The sequence below is a fragment of the Hetaerina americana genome, unplaced genomic scaffold (assembly GCF_022747635.1).
Source record: "Hetaerina americana unplaced genomic scaffold, ioHetAmer1.1.p SCAF_4, whole genome shotgun sequence".
Taxonomy (NCBI): Eukaryota; Metazoa; Arthropoda; class Insecta; order Odonata; family Calopterygidae; genus Hetaerina; species Hetaerina americana.
The window spans coordinates 69606079-69627260 of record NW_027286985.1 but is presented as its reverse complement, the minus strand read 5'-3'; the positions used below and the strand labels follow the sequence as shown (position 1 = coordinate 69627260).

Genomic DNA, 21182 nt, shown 5'->3' with positions numbered 1-21182 from the left:
GCGGAGTATCGTTTAGAATAAGATACCGACTAAGTAATCTATGGCAGTGATATGGTCTTTCCGACAAGATACAGAACCTTCAACCACTTTCTGAGGTCCGAACCGTAAAAGGTGCAACAGCGAGTTTCCACCCGGATCTTGAAACGAGCTAGTGTTGAAGTTAAACCTTGATGGATCCTCGAACTAAAAAAAATAGGGGCCTATTAGATGCATATGCAACTCTGAACCTTCCCTCCGGCTACGCCGAGGATTCTAATCAACGAGGGAACTGGTCAAGTTCCGGGAAACGCTACAAAAGAAATTACATGACATCATGCTTTTTCCCGGGTTTTCCCTCGCTTTCCGGGCCGCTGGGCTCTCTCGGACGAGACTCGCGAGGGTGGAGAGGATTCACCCCACAGTGGAGGGGGCCTCATCCCCCTCGTTCCCCATATCCGCCCCCTCACCTCCACCCGCCCATCCCCCACGGCAGTCTCCCCTCGCTGGACCGTCCATCTTCACCGCCAAACGCAAGCGAACGAAACGTGTGGAGTGCGGAAATCGTTCACTCGCTCATACCAGCTGTCTGCAGCGCATTGCCGAGGGAGGGGAGAGAAGGGTATGCAGGGAGTGAGGAGGTGAAGTGGGGGGAGGGAGAGGTTTGACCCACTGGAAGAAGCGGGCAGAGGGAGGAGAGGGGCAAGCGGATGAGGAGGATGATTTTCAATACTGAAACGAGTATGGAACTCTTCGGCAGGAAATACATACGTACATAACATAAAATAAGCTATGTAACACAGTAAAAACTACGAAATTGAATTGAGTGAATCGGCTGCCAGATAGCGAGGAATAGGGATGACAGCCGTATCTAATTTATCGAATTGGATCAATGAATATTGCGGTCACAATATTCCTCAAAAAAGGACTGTGTCTCAAAATGAATGCATATTAATGTTGTTCACATTTCTTATTTGAGTCCTTAACCCCGTAAACTGTAGGTATTTATGTAATATTAACTGTATGAATTTAATTAGACTAAATATGTGCATGGCAACACACGCATTTTGGGGGCTATGAAAACCATTTATCAGCGATAATATCATTCTAATTGGAATCGATAGATAAAATAGTATGTATGGTTTTTAAAACCAAAAGATCAAGCTTTCTGAAAATAGTTTGTAATGCTACATACTTGGACTCACTCGCAAAAAGTAAATACCTGGCAAAAATATATCAGCTTCATTATATACGTTCTTAAGCGCATTTCAGAAGAAATTCCTAAGCATCGACAAACGGTTATTAGGTTTTAAATCAAAACTCGGCTCGGAGCAATAAAAATAATCCTTAGAATAAAAAAACACAGTTTGTAGTGAATCGATTCCACTGACTTAACGTCACAGACAATGAATTTCATAAACTGTCCTTCCTTTACTTGAACACACAAGGTTTTCTCAAACCCACTCCGCGTACTTGCGTTGAAAGCAATGTACGCAATGATACACACGACGAGGAAGATTTGACGTCAGGCATATGGTCTACGATGGAGGAAGAGCGTGGGGGCGGGAATCAAAGGAGACAGGGAGTGGCAAAGATTACTCAAGTCGAAGGAACACGGAAAATACCAGAGGTCATTTCTGTTCTCAATTGGCGAAGCAGCAGGAAAAGATGAGGAGGAGAATGAGGCTGAAGTTTCATCTCCTTATGCACTTAAAAGTCTCAGTTTCGGAACCGCGGGGAATATGACGCAAGGGATTTGGAGATATACAAGAGAATGGGTTTTAATTCTTACCCTAATCAGGGATTACCCTAATAAAGTACAAATCGAAATAGCGTCGCCAGGAGAATATATTTCTTCAACGATTCCATGGGTGCATCAGAACCGCTTCTGGCAACTCATAATAAGCTTTCACAGCTAATGTTGAGGGGATAACCAGGAAATAACATCCTCACACGTGTTAGCGGGAACCGAGACCATTTTCAGTATAGTCTACGAAATGCCACGTGTACACAACATTGGAGCAACACTTGGCAATTAAGATTAAACTTAAAAAAGTGCAAATGAGTTTTTGTATTAAGAGCAATTCCCTCCCTAAGGTCTTCTGCATCAGGAATACCGAATAGAAACAGAAAGTCTAGGCTCGATTAAATACTTATGCGTTAGCCTCACTCACAATGCTCACGTTAATAGCTAACTTTTAAATTCGCGTGCGCTATTCTCGAAATATTATTACCAACTCAAGTTACAGAGGTTGGAAACCAACGGCAGTGCTAAAACGGTCACGGCCATTCCACTGTTCAGTAAAAATTAAAAAATAACGGACTGCTCAACAGGACTGTTTTGTTGGTTAAATGGAGAAATTCATTATGGTCGCGAAGAATCGCGAATGAAAAATTATTAATTTATCAGATTAAATACAACAGTTCGATTAACTAACTAATAAGAGGAGAAGAAATTAAATGAACACGAACGTTAGATATTCACAAAATTAATATGACGAGCAAAAATTATCGCCCAACGTGGGGCTCGAACCCACGACCCTGAGATTAAGAGTCTCATGCTCTACCGACTGAGCTAGCCGGGCCTTGTCCATTACGGCAAACCATTACTTTGCAATTTGTACAATATCCCATCTCATCTCCGATATCCACTGCTGACATGATCTGCATTTACCTTCCATTCTGACAACTGGCAATTTATGTCATCTTCCTCCTCATTTTGCCTTCCTTGCCTTGTCTTTTGCCGTTTTGAAAAATAGCACACATACATATTCTTGTCAACAATATGAACAAATAATAATTTTTCGGGCATTAAAATTCAAAGGTACTTCGGGGATATAATTTTCCTTTCCAGCACATATACTGAAAGACCGATGATACATCAGTGTCTGTCAATCTATTTTTCACTATTTGGTTTGTGAGTAATTATAAATTAAAAGGAAAGACATCCCATAAAAATAAAATAATGTGGATTTGCAAGGAAGGATTGATTAAGAAGTTCTTTATTCTGTGCAGTGCCACTATTAATCTATGTATTATCTCTTTGAATGAGTGCGAACAAAGGACAAAATAGGTCATTCGTGGAAAATGTGAATGAAATCCGAATCCAGATGCACTTCCAATTTTTGGTTCCCAAATTTGAATCAAGCCAATAAAATGACACGTGTTTGTTTGTTTAAAGCGCAACTACATTACACCAGTCTTACGTTCGGGATGAATGTTAATAAGGGATAACGTTCTACCGGGGAAAAATTGGTGAAAAATTCTCGAACACGTTGATTTAAGTGGTTGCACGATTGTATTTTACACACTTTTCTTCAGTAAAACACTAATAATATCTGTTGCTATTATAGCTTCTAATACGACATAACTGTTTGCACACTGACAGTTATACTTTAAATTAATTTTAACGCGCGGTTTACAAAGAAATCCAACTAGAACAACATATAATGTGATTTGAGTGTGTACGATTTATTAGGGGTAACTGGAAGGGGGTAAAATTGATTTGATGGAGAAGCTTAGGGATGAGAGAATTAGCTTGTGGGAGGCTGGACATCTCTGGTTTTTGAAAATTATTTTCTTCATAGTAAACAATAATATTCCTTATTCCTTGGAGTAGCGCTTTCTTATTTATAAAGACAAATGTAGAACAAATAATGAAGTATGCAATAGTCAGCATTATGTCTAAAAAACTAGTGATTTTGGATACGTAAGAATAGATTTCTTCGTGACTTTACGTATGCAAACGTTTCCCCGGTCCCAGCCGTTTAACGAAGGTCCTTAGGAAACTGAAATAACTTGTGCACAGTGACCTTGTTACTTATTACCGATAATATGTCCAAGCAAATCATATATATATATATATATATATATATATATATATATATATATATATATATATATCCACATACATAAATACACACGTTAAAATCACCTGAACCACCATGAGCCCATTTTTTAATCACCCCAGCCGATAAAATGTGCATTAAAGATGTTATATTATTTACGAAAGAACTAGAAGAATAAAAGTAACAGCTTTCTTGGTATGTTGTAGTGTTTATGAAAGAGTCAAGGTTGTGTAAGATCGTTATCGGGGAACGTTCAAAACCTAATTAATGACTGATAAAGAGATAGACTCTTTTCCGGTAATTTTGTGCACGGAATTAATTTCGCGCACGACTTCTTCAATCATGTACCCAACCCGCTCAGCATACTTCCTTGTGAACTGACATTTTCGCCGGCAAATGCCGCCTGCATGCTAAATGAATCCACTCATTAGTTTTTCCGATCGGAATCCTATCGCGCGCGGACTTTAAGCATCTCCCACGCAACAGCCATCGATGTATTTAACATTTGCATCCTTCCATGGAAGCTCTTAGGGCATTTCATTCCAATGCCCAATGAATGAATTCCATTTACTTAAATACAATGAAATTGCATAAATAAATCATCTAAAATAAAATGCAATTTAATAATAATTTTTATCACGGCAAAGGTGTTAAGGAACGTCGCAAAAGTTCGTTGCTGGACAATGCTAATATAGCTGAATGATGATGAGATAAGTAAACACATTCAGACTTTCAATGCAACAATTTCAGAGTGTAAAAATCATTTGCCTTTATATGGTAATTAATATCTCATTCCAGTCAAGGCGAATGATTTTTACACTCTGAAATTGTTGCATTGAAATGCACATTAGCGGATGACTCCGTTAAAAGTTAGTGTTGCGGCATCTCCCGCAGTTTCTTCGGAACCTTTAGACTCCTCAAAATCGGAAACAATCATGCCCGTGAGTAAATGATAATTAAAATAATATATTAACAGATGTCAGCGCACCATGACCTTATTGACAAATTATGATTTAAAAAGTTCGTTAAATGCACTAACTTATTCATCCAGAAATTGAGTGGTTTTTGAGATCTAGCTGACAAGTAGTGATATGATTCCATCGCCAAAAATCTATCGGGAGTGGGACGAGACTCGTGCCGAGATGAATGTGTTCTCTGGGGTTGTTGTGTGAACGTATTGACCCACCACTTATACTCATCCTAAGGGATTAATGAACAAAATGGTCGATGAAAAGCATGAACGGGCTCATCTTTTTACGGCGATCTGCCATCAGAGCATCCCCTTATCCTACGCGTAAACTATGGGGTCCAGTACTTTTACTTCTCGACTTTTACAGCCACTTATGGCCGACGTAATACCACCGAAATGGTTAAGGATTAAGAAGTTATAGGGGGAAAAAAGGCGGACTACCATTTAACGAGGACTGAGGCCGTTAACTCGCGAATGGAGAGCGATCGTAAGCTCTGGAAACTCGAAGAGCTTTAGAAATGTTCTGGAAGTGCAAAAATGTTTCACCGATAAGAGCAGAAAATATTCAAGGTGTATTCAGAATGAAATGGGAGAGTTCTTGATGAGTAAGAGGACTCCTTTAAGTGACGAAAGGCAATTCTCTTTGACTTCGATAAACAAGGAATTCCAATAAAATACAGTATCGATGTCGATAAAATCAATCACATCTGAACAGATTTTACATTTGAGAAGTCCATTTTAATTTCATTTGTAAGGAAGGCATAATTTACAATTCGACGACAACGATAGTCATACGCTCGCAAAAATCTATATCGGAATCCAATAGTTGGCAAAATACTTCTTCCTCGTTTTACTCTGGGTTGAATAGGTTTCAGTTACAAAGAAATGTGATGCCTTTACTACTTTCAATCTCTAGTAAGTGAAAAATCGAGGAACGAGAGCTGACGACTGCAAACGATTAACCAACCTTAGAACCGTTTGGAGACTATTTGTACTAATTAAGTTTTGGTAAGATAAAATAATTGCCGATTGACATTCTCTATTGCTTCAAATCGAGTGAAAACATTTCTTTTAATATCCCGACTTCGAACTGAAGGACTTAATTTTCTTATGCGCTCGAACTGTTCAAATATTTCCTTTATGACCAGAGGTTCGCCATTTAAAGTACATGCAATTCAGTTTTCTTTACGTTCATAATTAACATACCTATCATCATGATTCCATAGCAATAACGAGATCACTAGTGGAAACGAAATAACAACCTGGATACACTTGTATTCTCCGTGGATTATGAGTAGATGTTTAATAGTCTACTGGGCAATGTTTATGAACATTTGGCAGAACACAGGAGGACGAAGGAGATATATAACACTGATTTGAAACCCATACACGTCCCAAGCTGTTAAAGTACGGATAGGGAATGGGGAAATGAGACGTTCAGCGTTAGGCAGGGGATTAAGACGAATGTGAATTATAGTCTGTCATTTTCAGTAGCTCAAGACATATTCTGGAGTTGGTGGACGAAGTGGTTGAGACAAGAGGAGGAGCAAGAATTGGAAGCTACCTCTTCTGATATAAAGAAACATTTTTCTCGCAAATCCTCGGTGAATACACCTCTGAAGAACACAAAATCTCCAGGATGGCATGCTTTTTTGTAGGTGAATCAAATCGGGTAATTCATAAGAATGAATTTCCTTACAAAAGGCAAATATATTTCAAACTTATCCTGAAAGATTATTATATAAAATTAAAAATTAGATTGAATGAATACTGTTACGTCGAGTGATGTTTTTGTATAAAACGTATTTCCGAAGCACTGCTGCCGAACGAAAAAAAATCTTTGGATCGCAATGACAAATTGAACTTTATGCGTTTGGATTTTGCGTATTTTCCAGCTGCAGAAAATTTTGCTTTGGGTGAGTTAATGCGTTCGCGAGGAATTTTGGAACAATTAAAAATAACTTGATTTGTGTATGAAATTTCGCTTGGGATTAATGGGCTCTAATGAGTCGTTACGTCGCCATTGAGGCCACTCGAAGTGTGTAGATGAGAGATTGGCACACCGGCATTGTCAACGCGTGTTCGTGTAATAGAATTAAAACTTGCATAAGCTTCCACCGCAACTCCATATCCCCTAGCACAAATTAAACTTTTATTACACTTAATCCAATCCTCATCAGCGTATCGAATTCATATCGCCTTGGGCGCATAAAAAATGCCTTATTGTATTTAAATTGTTTTGCTCGTGCTATGAATTCGATTATCATTTTCTTGAGTGTATGTGCCACTTTATATGGTAATTAATATCTTTTTATTTCAGGTGTTTGCCTGCGTGACTGTCTCCCATGCATACAGGTATTAGGTGCATATTCTTTCTTATGCTTTTGTGCTCGATGTGCATTTAAAAAATATAGTTTTCTGACTAAACTAGTTCTTCAAATACTTTAAAGTGTGGCGAAATATTAGAGAAAATGATCTATTACGAATGCAGAAACCGAACTGGTTTTAAAAAGAAGACAAATACCTGTAGGCCTGATGTAATTTTGCTGGAATAGTTATTTTATCAACAACTAAGGTGACCGAATAGATGATTTTATTCGGGCAAAATTGAGACCATTACGTCTCTCATCGAATTAACTAATCGTAACGATATTGTTAAATATATAAATGATGACAAAAATATTTATAAACACACACACATGTTTGTGCAGATATACACGTAAATATGTATATTCTCCTGTGTTCGTCAGGAACAGGTACCGTCGACCCCTACAAGTTCGACCATCGAAAAGAAAGGCATAGTCTAGAATTTGAAAGCGAATTAGTTTGTTGATTTAACCCTCAATTCGTGAGAACTTCCTCTAATAATCTATGACTGCAACTTGAGTTGATTATGATGACGCTTTACAAATTTGCTTTTCGGGAAAATTGGGAGCGGCAGTTCTTCGACATCGTCCATCCCTTTCCCTTCGTGCCGTTCCAATAACACCTTTCACAGACAAACACCCCGCAGCTCATGAAGAATCAATATGACCGAACATCACTGACTCGCCGAGGAAGGCTAACGCTCAGGATGATACAAGCAGGCACTCCTCCAAGTACCGTCGGAAGATCCCTCGGAGCACCCGATTGGAGCCCCGCAATCCGTCTCGAGGAGGACGGCCCGAAGGTCAAATCCGAAGGACGATGGGGAAAGCTAAGGGGTGGCGTGGAGGAAGGAGGTGAGATAAATGGAAATGCCATCCGATTCCCCGGATAATGAAGATGACGCCACGGGCGGGTCTGGCTGGGGCAAGAAGGCCCGGTGCACATCTGGCTTCCACGGAACCATTGCAGCAAATTGATGCCAGGGGGGGGTGAGAATGAAAGACCTGTAGGTGCCTCAAGCCGCGGATTCAACACCCTCAACGTCTCCGAAAATGAAGGTACCTACCTCTATATCTTATGCTACAATTCGCGTGAGGGCGTGTCAGGGGATATTAGGTCACAGGGCATTGGAGTCATTATTGAGTAATGTGTCGTAAACTAAGTCTCCTAGGGGTGCACTCTCGAAAAGCGTAAGAGAGAGAGAGGATCCTTTATATCGATCTGTTCGAAAGCCAAATTCCCTTAACTTCCCGCTGTGGGTCTCACCTGCCAACGCAATGCTACGCTAATATTATTTCCTCTGTGCCAGCGTTACACTTGAACAATTTACTTTCATTTAAAATTCCTACCACATTCATTAAAAAAATGTTCCATGCTGGTCCAGGTTTCCACCGTCTGCGAACTAAGGCAATCCAATAACGGCGCGATATTTCTGTTCGTTCATAAAATATTCTTCACGAAACGGGAGGAATTTTCCCCATATCCTGTTAAGTTCCGAAATTATGTTTTTTACGCAGGCTTCTAAATGCTCGCGGCTTATTCAAGGCGAGGACTGACCATACTTGCTAAATTCAAATATTTAACCACCATTCGATTGATAACTCGTAAACGTAATAAGAGTGCCTAGGAACTTTGTTATTTCACGTTAGTTATGCCTAACCTTGAGCATGATGTAAGTCTATGGGATCCTCATGAAGTAGGGTTAATTTTGAAACAAGATCGAGTGCAACGTAGAGCACTAAGGTTTGTGAAAAGTTCTTGTGAACAAGGTAGCAGTGTCACGACACTATTGGAAGAATTAGGATGGGTCATTAGTTGACCGTAGATTGAAATACAGGTTAAGTTGACCGCGTAAATTTGAGCCAGGTTACTTATATAAAGATGTTAAAAACATATTTCAGGCACCGACTTACTATTGCTAATCAGATCACCAACGTAGAATCAGGAAGATAGATAGAAGAACGTTTCGATTTCAATTGTCGTTTTTCCTCGTACTATTAGAGATCAAAATACTTATAACCACTAGCGTGAATAAGATAACTAGTATTTGGAGTGCATATATTTTGTCGATATCCTGCATGTTTTTTACATTAAAGGGCCATGTTTTTAATACCTCTCCCGCATTATTTGAACACACGTATCCTGTTATTGAACATTATTGCATGTAAGTGCCTTATTTCGTATGCTTAACCTTGGTCCGGTGCATAATCAGGCTAATATTTCATCTAAATCTACTTAATACTCCGCAAGCCTCCGCATGGGCGTGCGGCGGGGGGTGTTAGGACACCACCCCTAATTAAGAAAGAAAAAAAAGCGCATGAAAAGCCACAAATTTATACTATCCAGAAAAAACATGGTATATTAAGGGAAGAGTCAACCCCTGGCGTACTCTTATAAATGGGTAAGGATGTAAGAGTACGGCTGGGGCTGACTCTTTCCTTAATATTCATACGGCCGTCGTTACGGTTCGCTTCATACAAACATGATATCGTACATTCATGCAAGAACACTTATCCCCCACACACATGCAAACACACAAACTACCAACTAACATACACATGCACCTACAAATATACCTGCTATATTTGCAATGTTTTCTTTCGACTGGTAAATTAAATGTTTCTCAAATTTCTAAGGTGACTACGGTTTTTTGCTTTTATGATTTCTGATTGTTCGGGGAAAGAATGAGTATTTGTATCTATCTGTACTGCAATCTATCTCCCTTATTTTATCTTTGTGGTCTGTTCTACCTAAGTAGTGCGGGACCATTATAATTCCATTATTTTCATCGTTAAACTCGTTTGTTCTGAACCTTTCTAATAGTCTAAGTCTCGCTTGTTCTCTTCGTATTTCAAGTGGCTCCCAGTCGAAATCCCCTAAGAGACCTGTCACACTTGTGTTCTCATCATAACAATTTTTAACGAATCTAGCGGATTTTCTCTGGACTCTATCTAATTTATTTTACCAAATTTTCTCACAAGGATCCCAAATATTTGCGGAATATTCCAAATGAGGTCTAACTAGAGCAAAATAATACCTCTCTTTAACTTTCTCATTACATTTTCCCAACACCAGTTTAATGAAGCCGAGTTTCTTTAAAGCGTATCCGCATATTGTCTTGATATGCGCTCCCTATGAATGGCGTGGTGTTAGAGCAACCCCAAAAAAATCGCCCAACGTGGGGCTCGAACCCACGACCCTGAGATTAAGAGTCTCATGCTCTACCGACTGAGCTAGCCGGGCCTTGAACACATGCTTGGGCGTGTTGTAATTTGGACTCTTCAGACATAGCTGGCGGCCACACCCTTGCGTTGGCTTGAGGTGCATTATGTAAATGAAGAAACGCAAACGCTTCTTTCTACATCTACATATTACCCCACAAGCCACCGCAAGCGCGTATGACAGGGGGTTTAAGGTTGATTTTAGATTAAATAATAAAAGAAAAGGGAATATATGACGGGCACCTCCAGCACCAAAGACCAGGAAAACAATTATAGGCATCTACGTCTAAATAATACCCCACAAGCCGCCGAAAGAGCGTATGGCGGGGGGCATTAGGTGAACACCCATAACAGAGAATAAAACCACATGCAAAACCAACAAATGTATGCAAATATAAGCCTACAGAGGCGTATATATTCATGCGAAAACCTTTTTAACTTTCAGGCATACAAATATATATACTATCAATCAATATACACATGCACCTACGAATATACCTAATTCCTAAGCAGCGTTTATCTTTTCCTGACGCGAATATCGTACGTATTTACTATTTCTATACTTCATTTGATTTCTTACTATTATGATTCCGAATTTTCCGGGGAAATAACAAATATTTATATCCATCTCAACGGTAGTTTATCTTTCTTGCTTTGTCTTCGTAGTCCAGCCTACGTAATTAGTGTGGGGTGGGGCCATAATAATTCATTTTGAGTCATTGCATTGTTATTTGGTAATTAAACAGATTTTTGCCAATTCATGCAAAAATACAAATATGAGTTCATTCATGCATATGGATGCATGTTTTCTCATGGACATAAACTCACGTGAATATACACACGTATATTTTCATATTAATCGTGCAAAAACGGATCTACTTTACTATTTCATTAATTTATGATTTTTCAATTGAAAAATACGTGCTCTTACGAACTCGGTAGATAAAGTTCGATTTTATTATGAATGCGAACCATGCGAGGGACGAACGAGTACTTTAATCGGTCGGTGAAGGTGTCTGTATTTCTCTTATTTTATTCCAGTGTTCTACCAATATAACTTGGGATCACAATAACTCTATGCATGTTGCTATAAAAGTAAGCTTGAGTGGTCTCTACAAATGTAGTAGTGCATAGGTATTTGATCCGTGTAAAACCTATTTTGACATTTATATTATTTCAGTAACAATAATAAAACTAATATCAAACAGGAGGAGAGGAGAATCATTCTTTTTGAATCCAGGATGACATCCGAAAGAATATAATGGACCGAAATGGACCGAGACGAGGTTCAGAAAGGCTAGCTGGAGGATAAGCGGGAGGGGTGGCGTGGGGACCGGAGTCGAGAGAGAGAGAGAGGGTGCGAGGGAATGGATGGCTTTGGGTCATGTGCACGAAAACTGGTTTTCCCCGACCCAAGTTCCATTCGTAGATGATGACACGCAAGGGAGTCAGTGACGCAAAGAGGGTCTAATTGACGTCACAAAGGGCTGCGGCACCACTTCTACACATACCTGTTTCCCTCGCCCACTCAGCCCTCCCATCTCCACCTGCGTCCCAAGGACAGGAGGGGAAGAGGATCTGCGATGGAGAGAATTCGCGATGGATCGAGCCATGAAAGATGGCGATGGTTGGGGGGAGAGATAGAGAGGGAGGGAGAGCTGCGAACTGCCGAGTGCCTCCATGAGACGCAGAGAGAGGGGGCAGGAGGTCCTGCTTTTTCTGCCTCTGAATATAATTACGATAAATACCGACGACCGTTCTTTCTTCCAGCTACTCGCGACCATGAAGATATCTCGATTCCTAGAGTTAACCGTTAATATAACAGCCGTACCCGTAAGGGTAGGTCTTGCGAGACCCAACTGGCCTTTTTCGTTCATGATATTTTGTTTCCGGGCGAAAATAATATTCAAGTCAATGCTATATTTCTGTATTTAAAAATAAGGAAGATAAATATTCTCAGATAAAAATTCTTTTTGGTTGATTTACAAATTGATATTATATCTGAAATAAACACCAGACAAAAACTAAATCGCATACTCACTTGTATCAGATAGAATAAAAGATAATTTAATCATATCTGTATACATGAAAATATTGCCTGCCTGTCAAACTCGAATGTACCAAAATAAATTATTGTGGGAATATGCGTGGTTCACTTTGTCTCCATCTTGTCCCAATAAAAACCATTTATTAAAAATAGTCTACGTTCCTTCAAATAAATACAATTATCATATACTTATTATTTTTGGTGCTTGCGAATCGTTCATTCCACAGGTGGGAAATAGATTGGATTTAGTACAGCACAGTATATTAATAAAAGCACGATAAAATATCAAGTAAAAATCTATATTCAGGCGTGCTCAAACTTATTTATTATTTAAACTGAAATAGAAACAATAGACACCAATGAACAACATATGTGCATATTATTGTAATTATCGATATTCTGGGACTCTTTAGTGACAATGATGGAATTTTATTCGCATCATTTACTGAGTAAAAAATTGTTATAATGTCAGCTTAATGTGAAATGGTACAAGTTTCATTGATTTGACACGAGTATTGGGGCAGCGGTAGCAATTGCAAGATGAAACATGTTTAGTTATAAACTCGGCATCATTAAACGGGAGAAGGGGAAATGTAATGAGAAAGTTAAAGAGAGGTGTTATTTTGCTCTAGTCAGACCATTCTAGTCTAGTCTAGTCATTTGGAATATTGCCGCAAATATTTGGGATCCTTGGGAGAGAATTTGGTAAAAAAAATTTAATCAAGTCAAAAGAAAATTCGCCAGATTCGTGAAAACTTTTTATGATAAGAACACAAGTGTGACAGGTCTCTTAGGGGATTTCAGCCGGGAGCCACTTGAAATACGAAGAGAACAAGCGAGACTTAGACTATTAGAAAGGTTCAGAACAAACGAGTTTAACGATGACTTTAAAGGAATTATTATAGTCCCGCACAGACCACAGAGATTAAATAAGGGAGGTAGATTCCAGTACAGATAGATACAAATACTCATTCTTTCCCCGAACAATCAGAAATCATAAGAGCAAGAAACCGAAGTCACCTTAGAAATATGAAAAGCATTTAATTTAGCAGTCAAAACAAAGCATTGCAAAGATATCAGGTATATTTGTAGGTGCAGGTGTATTTTAGTTGGTAGTTTGTGTTTTCACGTGTATGGGGTGTAAGGGGTTTTGCATGAATGTATACCATGTTTTGTGTGTGGACTGTATAAATTTGTGGCTTTAGCATGCGTTTTTTTCTTAATTGCGGGTGATGCCCTAATAACCCCTCCACACGCCCTAGCGGCGGCTTGCGCGGTATTAAGTAGATGTAGGTGTAGTTCGCCAACGGCAACGATGGAGTTAAAATCCGTCGCTGCATCAAAACTTGGCTTTCTCATGAACTGAAATGGTCTGCCGAGGCCTGCCTATTGCCAAAGGAGGCTTAAAAAGAGTCGGTTCTCCCTTACAGCGCGGCAGAAGACGGCTTAAAATTTCACGAGAGGAGGGGGGGGCAATCAACTTCAAAGGAAGTGAAGCAGGAGCTGCAGCCACTACTCTCACGTACTTAAATATTAATGGTAAGCTTTATGAGAAATATTGAAAATTTCATTGGTGCCACCCACACGCTGGAAACAAAACAATCGCGCATAAGGCATTTGTGCGCGGTGAGATCAGAGATATCTACTCGTACATTTACACAATGCTCTGCAGGGGCGTGTGGCGGGGTATGCTCGGAAGCCAGTCAGTAAACCGAATAAAATCACACGAAAAACTAACAAATGCATGCCAATTCACACTCACAGAGGCATATCTATTCAGGCAAACCCATATACTAGCAACTAACATACGCATGCACCTGTGAATACACCTTATATCTAAGCAGCGTGCGGTTTTTTCATCACATGGAAATCAAATGTCTTTACCATTTCTGTAATGACTTTCATTTCTTACTATTATGATTTCTCATTGTCCGACGAAAAACTTAATACTTTTATCTATCAAGACTGGAGGGATACTAGATATCAGGGAAGGTGCTAGTATTTTGAATAAAAATATTTACAATTACAATATACACTTAGATTATTTATGGCAATGAATGATTTTATGCATCTAAAGAAATAAATATTCAACAAGGACTATCAATTGTCTACTGTTAGAGGTAGGCTTTTGAAGGAAGCATGGAATAAGCACTGCTATACTTCCAACTCCGCCAAATTCCGTAAAATACAATTTTGAGAAACACTATTTTCATCACATAATACATAATATTCCATTGGATCAAAACTTCTGATTCCTTACCTCACACTAGTAAGCCTACTCAACATTTTCCCCAATATTCCACCGTTTTCAACCTGCCAACGACTCTCTCTAAACACATTTAATTTTTGAGGAGTTAAATTCCCATCCTATCTACATTAAGAATACTCAAAAACTATTGAAACAATTATATGTAGCATTATTAGATCATGGGGACCTTTCTCGGCAAATTCTTTCTAACTTATGCTACGGAGGTTTGGAACAAACCGTAGTGTTACCACGGCTGCGGTCGAAATCGCAACAGGAAAAAATCACACGAATATATTGGGATGGTTCTGAAGTTGAAAACGCTGGATTTGTTGCAAATGGCAACGCTGTATGCATTTTAGTAACGTACATAGGGAGCAAATAATTCTTTACATTCCATGGTACAATTGAACCATATTCTTCCATTGTCTTAACTCGTATATGTACATCTACAAAATACCCCGCGAAGGTGTGCGGTGGGGGATGTTGCGGCACCAGCCATTTATGCATACGTATTAATTCACACAAGAACTTGTACATACATATTAGCAAAGCTACAAAAATCACCCCGCAAACACACCGGTAGCAAATTACCCTCTTATACGTTGCCATGCTGTTACCATACTTACATACCACTGCTTAAGACTGATTTAATTCATTTATTGGCTTCATGAGTGAAATTCGGCACTTGTTCATCAGAAAAAAAGGAGTACTCAGTGTGACTCAATGCGGTAGAAGTTCTCCCATCGAGTCTTCACGACAGCCCTGACATCCATCCTTGGAAAAATTCAAGATTTCCCGTTTCACCGCGGTATTTTAGGCATTCACTCTATGAACTGCATGATACGTCCTTTTGAGCAGGTTATAGCAGTTCGCAGACAAGGTTGCCGAATCACTCGCGACACTAATCGTTTTTCTTAAAAGACGTAGGGCGCGACGCATTCCAAGTTTGTTTTCAAATCCAATTTCATCGCACAACTGGCAATCTCCTCGAGTATTCCCATACAAATACACTTAGGAAGTTGTCCCAGTTTCTACGGGAACGCGTGGATTTCTATGTAAACTGCCAAGGCTTCCTTAGGGTTTTCAAAGGAAATCTTGAGGGGATTTCCAGTGGGACAATGAGCAGGTATCCAAGAGTTTAGAGCCACCTTGTGCAAAGAAAGATGCCAAGAAATTCGAGGCGGGAAAAAGACGAATTTTTGCGGACGAGGGATAGAGGCAGGCGAAAAGCAGGGAGGGGGGCCCACGTAAGGGGTGGGGAATTGTTCCGGTAATAAGAAAATGATGGGGGAGGTTTGTGGGGAGCACCACTCGACTAGTACCCCGGGAGAAAGGAGTGGGGCGAGGTGGTCGATGGGGAGGGGGCGGTCGCCGCGGAATGTCTCGCAATTTAGGACAAGAGGAGACTACGGACAGAGAGATATGGAGAGAGATTTCTCGACTTCCTCCCACCCTTTCATCCTCCCCTCCCGTAGGCAACCCTTTTTATAAAAGTGAGGGGGAATAAATATTCGAGCCCGCCCCTCCCATGGCTAATCCTCGAGAAAGATTGGGACGGAATGCGGAATCGTCGAGTCCGCGGGACATTAAACGGAAATTACTCGCCCGTAGCAGCTATATTAAAGAATTCTTTATGATTGCTAGCCGGCTGGGACCGTGCGATACACTGCGCCCCTCTCCTCCTTCCCGCATAATGAGATATTAAATCGTGCCCTCACAAAGAACTCTCCCATAAGGGCGAGCGATGCAACACATTATTACCCCCGAATGAGAAATTGTGCAAACAACTTGTGCAGTGGACTAAAAGGTATCCAGCTAAGTCTAATGAGGACCAGCTTATTAAGACGCTGTGCTGAATGCAATGCGGTGATAAATATTTAGTATTTATCGATGGACGTAATACTACGGTGAAGTGGAACTATAGAACAGCCATCCACATAGATTTAAATACCACCAATACCTTTAACGTATTACTACATTTTTACCGTTCAAAATACTATCAAAGAATGCGACTGAGTAAGATGATTATAATTTTACCAGCAACGAGAGTATTCCACAAACGAAGGAAAATGCCCAAAACGAACGGAGAAAAAAGTTTGACATTTGGGGCATTAAAAACCAAGGGTACGCCTAAATTAGGATCATTTAAGCCAGGTACAGCCTAGAGAATTTCCAACACTGGCCAAGTTGAAACCAATCGTAACTCAACCAAAAGCCATTAAATAAATACACACAAAATTCTACACACAAAATTCTCGTATATAATTTAGGTCAAATGGGATATTATTTCTTGAGTTAAAATTTTTTCAATGGCAAACGATATAAATCAATTACATGTACATAGAACACTCCGAGCCACAGCCAGGGTGTGTGGCAAGGGATGAATCGATGCGAATGCAGCATCAATAATTAAGTTTTTCTTAATTATTAGCTATAATAAATATACACAAATCAAATAATGATAACAGGAAAATGCACTACGGTACGTATGATACACTTCTCAGAGCATAGGGGACCAGCTTTTAGTAACAAGAAGGAGAATAACCTAAGGTCAGATAAAATAATGACGATATACAAGGCTAATTAGAATGAACAAACAACATTTTGCACCCTAGCGCGGTGTCTTAAGAGCTAATTTCATCCCTTATCGTGCGAGGGAAAACTTTCTTTTATTTTCATGATCTCTAATGGCGTAATGTAGAACTCTACAATCGTTGGTCACTGAAATGCTACCAAGACGTAATAAATGAAATACAAGAAAAATGCCTCGAGTCAATTTAAAAAGCATAAATCTCTGACATTAAAAATCCTGATAATGCTATATGAATGATAAATTCGTGTGACTAACATCGGAATCGAATAGAGAGCCTCGTCAAACGAAACTTATATTGATGTCAAATACAGATGATGATGAATTCACCCATTATGGATATGTAATCGCAATTCCTACACAATGTATATTTATCTCAAATTCTATTTTTCATCCCCAAAAAAATCTGCTCACGAGAAAATCAGACTTGCTTTTTTACACTATAACGATACTGATACTTTGATTTGTTGAAGGCTGGAAAGAAAAATTAACACGAGGATACTCGAATACATAACATTCTTTCCCCACTGAATATCTCAAGCTATTTTACCCACACAAAATAGTACAGAAGATAGTCAACTGTACACCATAATATCGACATAGAACTACTAAAATAAGAGCGATATCATTATTAATCGTCGTGATCACACAAAGCAGGTAAATTACAGGCTTAAAGCCAATTGAAAGAGGAGAAGTGAACGCTTTATGTCGAAAATTCCACAAGAACGAAGTTGATACCCATCATTTCCATTTTCTGTACGTTTTTTGGAAAGACTAACCAAACCACTTCTTGTAGAGCAATAGATCCGCTAATGTGCCTTAACATGCAACAATTTCAAACCGATATTCGATCAAGGCAAATGACTTTTACTCTCTGAAATTATGGCATCGTCTTAATTAATCATGGTATACTAAAACGCTACCGTGTTATCCATATATTGAATTTTATTTTTACAGGTACCACAATTTATATCAGTATACAGTATAGAGCCACACCGACCACTATTTAACATTTTACAGAGTCTACATTACATTTTAACATACGCGTTTTAATTTTCCATTTCAAAGAGCCGAAAATTTTAATGGTGAAATTAAATGCAAAACTGAATTGAAATTATTACCTTTAGCAACAGATTCTGTAGGAATTGCAACAATGGCGAATATATAATGTTTAAATAACAATATATAATATAATTGAGCGAGGGGCAACATACATTTGCACTTGACAGGCGATTCAAATCATAGAAGCGGCGAAGGCACGTGAAGGAATAAACCCGGGAACGTTCCACGAGGACCATCGAGCTATTTGACGTCATTACTTTGAGAATGCAACGCTGACTTCAGCCATCAACGCGTCAAGGGGGTAATGGGAAAGAGCTAACCTTAAAGTAATTGCTTAGCTTACCGCATTCCTCACTCGCTCGAAATTATATTCGTGCTGCGTTCACACACACCACAAACCAGAAGACTCACCTGGAAAGAAATGAATAAGGTCAGGTTGCAATTTGACAGAGATAGAAATGCATGATAACAGCATACATAGAGGTTATGTACTTTACCAAACTTTGATATTAATCAAATGTCAGTGGAATGTTCAAGTCAGCCAAATTTCATGCTTGAGGAAAACGCTTATACGGAAACTTATCGAGTCCTTTTGGTTACAGCAATACAAGATTCCCTTATAAATGATAAAATGTCAAAGTGACAATCCACATTATCACCAAAACAATTTCTTGTTGAAGAAATGGGACTAATCCTTTAGCCAATAATACGATGGCTGTCCAGAAAGTCACCTCCGTCTTCGTGCAGCGTGAGAATTAGTGAAGGGAGCTGAATAGTCTCTGTATAGACGCACACAGCAGGTCAGTACGCCTCGATATGTAGTGGTTTGTTTAAGAGTGAACATAAATTTCCACTATGATGACAAAAGTGGCCGTGATCTGTGTTGAAATATGAAATGTACTTGAAAATTGAGGACAAGTTCGTAAAAACCGGAGTTTTATGATATCTGAAATCTTTATAAAGTTTTCTGCACATTTCTACGACTCTGTTGCATGGAAACACGGCTGAAAAATAGGCTACCACGTGTTTTGTTCTTGTCTCGCAGAGGAAATTCAAGATGCTGTCATCGGTTGGCTGCGTTCTCAGGCGGCGGAATTTTGTACTGAAATAATTTGAAAACTAAACTAGAGATATGAAAAACGTTTCAATCTGTTTGGCGAATATGTACAAAATAGTAGAGATATGTAGTTTTGATATTAAAATAATGAATATTTGTATTTATTCCAGCGATTTTTTTATAGGCAAACGGAGGTTACTTTATAAACATCCCTCATAATAATGGGTGGAAGAAAACTTAAACACCGATACTTCTGCTAACAAGGTGAACCTATGTAAATTTTAAGTCACTGAGATGACAATGTCCGTGGCTAGGTGTTTATTGGGTCGAAATTTCTGCACATGACTTTTTTCACCCATTCCTTTTAATTTCTGACGGCAGGATTATTTCCCTTTCTTAATTTAATCACCAATAATAACAATTCTTCACTACATTACACGTTGGACAATCCAACTCCATGGTAATGGTAAATGGAACATGTTCTTGATTTCCAATTCCCAGGGCGATTATCAGAGGACGACTTCACATAAACAGCTGACATGTTATCATATTTTCAGTATTACACGACCTCACGGTTAAAGAAATGAAATGGAATCGTGTTAGGCATCTCGGAAAATGTCACATGTGGATGTCACACTGAAGTTAAATCTATTTAACAGATTACAAACAGAAAAAAATGCGGGTCAGCCTTCTTCAAGTTAGATTTCAATTGACGGGATGAAGGAAAATGGAATAAAAAGGCAAATGAGAGGTGATAATACACTCTTATTGGACAATATTTGCAATACGCGGCAAGTATTTAGGATCCATCGGAGAAATCGTCATTTAAGGAATTGGAAAACCTCTTGCAGTCTGAGATTGGAAGTGTCACTTGCGAACTCCGGACAAAAATTTCCACTTGCTACATACGAGTGGGTACATTTATGAACTTAACTACTCTGTCTGTTTATTGAAAAATATTTTAACTTCCACCTGACTGGAATGCGTAATGCCAAGCCAAGATGTGATTACACATAGTCTACCTATTCTGTAGCGATCGGTATTTAATGACATATTTTCACGATAACTTCGAAATGAAATATTCACGTGAAACAATCGAATTCTCTCGGAGACTTCTTTCTAGTGCTATTGAACAGCTAGAAGGAATATGTGTTATTCCCTGAACTTCAGAAGATTTTGAACTCTTGATTTTTACCGATGGCATTTCTAGAGAAAAATGGCAAGTTAAGGACTGCCTAAAAGTTACTCCCGCCCTCTATGACAACAATGCACCAACACCGAACTCCCGAATGCAAAGAAAATTTCATCGTCCGCACTTGACGACACTGAAGACGATTGCTAATTCGAAAAGAGCAAATAGTTGGGCGTGAGTCTTAGCACTAACAGAACGTTAATCGCATTAAACGACCGTCGCAGTGGTTGGTAAACGCCGACGTCTATAATATCGATTTCCCTGTCTCCGGAGGGAAACGAATGGATGAAAGGAATGAACCCATAAAGAGGAGATTTCGCCGGTGAACGGGACGAGTTCGGGGATTGAAAAACAAGGACCCCGACAGATTGATGAGAAATCGCAGCACAATCTAGAGAGAAATATGATACGACGGTAACGAATTGAAAAGGCGGGCGAGTCTTCTCCCACCTCTTTTTTTTGCTTTCACATCCGCGTCGTAACTCCCAGAGAAATGTCGTCGGGGGAGGAGGGAGAGGGGAGGAGGGAGGGGGAAGAGGGAGGGGGAAGAGGGAGGGGGGAGGGAGGCAATCCAGGGCTGCGACGAAGCCACTTGGTTAAATTG

At 39.4% G+C, this 21182-nt stretch overlaps 1 protein-coding gene and 2 non-coding genes across 3 annotated transcripts in view; all 3 read right to left on the bottom strand.

The window, feature by feature from the left end:
- Window positions 1-21182, bottom strand: part of Gprk1 (G protein-coupled receptor kinase 1) — a 1192964-nt gene that overhangs the window by 68944 nt on the left and 1102838 nt on the right. The window lies entirely within an intron of this gene.
- TRNAK-CUU (transfer RNA lysine (anticodon CUU)) lies at window positions 2489-2561 on the bottom strand. The gene has a single exon. It is a non-coding gene; the product is annotated as a tRNA-Lys (tRNA).
- On the bottom strand, window positions 10332-10404 carry TRNAK-CUU (transfer RNA lysine (anticodon CUU)). The gene has a single exon. It is a non-coding gene; the product is annotated as a tRNA-Lys (tRNA).